We start from the raw sequence: 3,485 nt of genomic DNA, 5'->3' as shown, positions 1-3,485 counted from the left end.
TATTAAGCCCAAAAAGACAATATTAAACCTGGCAAAAAATTCTACAAAAATTCTTTTTTACAGTGGGCTGAAAAAAAAACGTGAGAAAATGTTTATTATTTGTGAACGTATAAAAATATCTTCCCGATTTGGTTAAAGCTGAGGTATTATCCAGACTATGTGTACAATTTTGGGGCCCTAGATGGTCCGGGAGCTAATTGGTGGGCATTCAAAGTTGGTCATGTCGGTCCTACAAAAATTTTGTTCGGTCTGCCAAGAGCGCATTTTTGGTGCGATATTCAAACTTCTCAAAAATTTTTTGTAAAGCGCATGTTTTTTTTTTGTCCCGTATCTTCTTTCTTCTTCTTCTATTATATAAAAATTATATTGTTGCGCTTTGTTTGTTCGTTTCTCTATTCCGTATAGACTCAAAAACGGCTGAACCGATTTTCATGAAGTTTTCACAGGTGGAAGAGTTTGAGCCCCCGCTAAAAATAGCGTACTATCTTTATTGATATCAAAGGGGGGGGCGGACCCTCCCCCATACCCTAATTTTCAAAAACGCCAGATCTCGGAGATACCTGCACCGATTTAAGCGAAATTGTGTATGCCACCTTATGACATCCCAAAAACACGAAATTGGTATAACCAATAACCAGGGGGGACGCCCCATGCAAAACCCACCCGGGCGGACATGTTTACCGATTGGGACAATATGGGTACCAAATAAAAGGTATTTAAGAGTAGAGTACGAATTTGATGTACAAATTTCACCCAACTGTCATGTAGGACGACCGAGAATAAATTGTACTCAAATGAAAGGATGTGTTAGAGGGCAATCCACCTCCCCTTATCCTACCCAAAACAAAGGAATTAAAAATAATACATGAAGGCCGATGAGGCCAAGTGTTTGGGGGTCGTCTCACCCCATAAACTCCCCCTAAACCAATGGCAATTAGGGCTCAAAAGAAAGAAATTTGAGAGTAGAGTTCAGGGCTGAGTGCGTGGGGGGCCGCCCCACCATACATACCCCTCGAACTGGACATATTTGTGGATTATGGCAAAATAGGGCTCAAATCTGGTATCTGTTTTATGGCCAAGTGTTTCAGGGACGTCTCACCTCATAAACTTCCCCCTTAACCATACATATATATCGACTATAGCAATATGCAACTTTAATGTGGTGTTTGAATCTAATATACACTTTCGAGGCAAAGGGTTTGGCAACTCTAATCCACCACCAAAACAAAGAGAATGAAGTAGATCTAGATCGGTTTGTTTATAATAACACAAAAAAGGAGTTTTGTACCCGTATTTATGGTGGGATATCTAGGGGGCCGCGCCACCTCTAAAACCCACCAAATAGAAATATAAACCAATAATGACACAAATGAAAGGTATTTGAGACTAGATCACGAATCTGATATATGGGCGTCCACTTCACCCCCAAAAATACCCCCATAGCGGATATATTTATAGACCACAGCAATATAAGGCTCAAATGAAAGGAATTTAAGAGTAGAGTAGGAAAATGATATCCACATTGGGGGGAAATATCTGAAAAGCCGTACCAGCACCCCAAAATAGGACTTATTTCCAGCCCGTGTCAGTATAGGTCTGGAGTAAAAGAGGGCACAACGGAGCGGACCCTGTCCAGCTAGTCTTATACATGTAAATTAATTTGTGTTTGTTTGTCGGTTTGTTTGTTCCGCATAGATTCAAAAACGGCTGAACTGATTACTTTGAAATTTTAACAGATGGTGTAGGTCGGTCTGGAAGGAAACATAAGCCATGTAATATTTTAATATCGGAAGGGGGGCGGACTCTCCCCCTTACCCCAAAAGAGCTACTCACAATAAAAAAGTGTACCGATCAGGCCAACATGGGACTTAAATGAAAGGTATTCGAGAGTAAAGTACGAATTTTATATTAAGAATTGAGTCCAAGTAACTATGGGGCCGCCCCAACCCTTAAACACCCTAAAATAGGTTTATTGGACGAGCATGACAATATGGGACTCAAATGAAAGGTATTCGGGAGCAGATTAAGAATATGGTCAGTATAAAGGAGTAGGCTTTATGATTTCTTGATATCGGAAGGGGGTGGACCCTCCCCCGTTACCCCCAAAACACAACCTAAAATCAAAAGTGGACTGATAAGGACAATATGGATATCAAATGAAAGGTATTGAAGAGTAGATAACGAATATGGTATTAAAAAATCGGGTCCAAGTACACAGGAAGTCGCCCCAACACCAAAACTTTAGACTATTTTTTGTGGGGTTACATTGGAACGCATTGGAAGAAAACATTTAAACATTTTTTCGTGACTAATTGGACTAAGTTGATGGACCATTTGAGGGGCAGTCATGGTCAACATTTGTATGAAATAATTTTCAAACATTAAAATGTATGGACCGTATTATCGATTAAAATGAAGATTTCATGCATTTTTTTGAATTTTATTATTTTTATTTATTTTTTTTTTTTTTTTTGAAAACCTTTCTTACAAAATCTCTTACAAAATCTCCCTATAGTTGCTTATAAGCTGCTCAGCTGATTTTGAGTAGCAAGACCATATCAGGAGAATTTATAATCCGATTTTGCCGAAATTTGGTATGGGGAGTTTTAATGAGCTGTCGACAATCAATCCGCCGATTCAGTGCCTTAAGCTCATAAAACCCGCATTTATTGACCAATTTCGCGGAAGTAATAAACAGTGGTTCAGATCGGACCATACTTTAAAATAGCTTCCATTTAGATCTGCCGATGCTCAATTTAGGGTCTTAAGCCTACAAAAGGTCCACTTATTATCCTATTTCGTAGATATTTCGAACAGTGAGTTGGCTTAGGTCACCCAATATTCCAAGTAAGGCACGGCCGAACTTAATGAGTTTTTACTTGGATTTAGGGAATATAAGAGTCTGGATACCCGTCGAAAACACGCTAACTTTCGGAGGAATAAAGCTAGCTGCTTGGGATTGTAAATGAGCATTATCCCTATCGGTTCATGTTTTCATATATCTGCCATTATCTTGGTTCTAGACTACTTGAGACTCTAGAGAGCGCAATTGTTATCCGATTTGACTGATATCCACCATAGGATGGTCTTATAAATCTCGACATTATTGGTGATTTTCATAAAAATCGGTTTATTTGGATTTGGATTATATAGCTCCCTTATATACAATAGTTTCATACGATTTTGAATAATTTGGTAATTTGTTAACCGATCTTCACAAAATTTTGAACGAAGGTATGACCGATGAATTGCATAGAAATTTGTTCAGTTTTAGATATAGCTTCCATGTATATGCAACTCCCGATTTGCACTTTTAAGGCATTTGCTAACGCATTTATCAATCGATCTACTCAAAAACTCTCTCACAGCTCTATGACTCCTACAATATGTACGTATTTTAATCGAATTTCTACATATCAAATTTAAGCAAATTTTAAATTTGACGACTTAGCCTGCATATTCAATGTGGTATAGGGTATCAAAAG

Source organism: Stomoxys calcitrans, chromosome 4 (assembly GCF_963082655.1).
Source record: "Stomoxys calcitrans chromosome 4, idStoCalc2.1, whole genome shotgun sequence".
NCBI lineage: Eukaryota > Metazoa > Arthropoda > Insecta > Diptera > Muscidae > Stomoxys > Stomoxys calcitrans.
The sequence above is the reverse complement of the archived record's forward strand: the minus strand, read 5'-3'. Positions refer to the sequence as shown.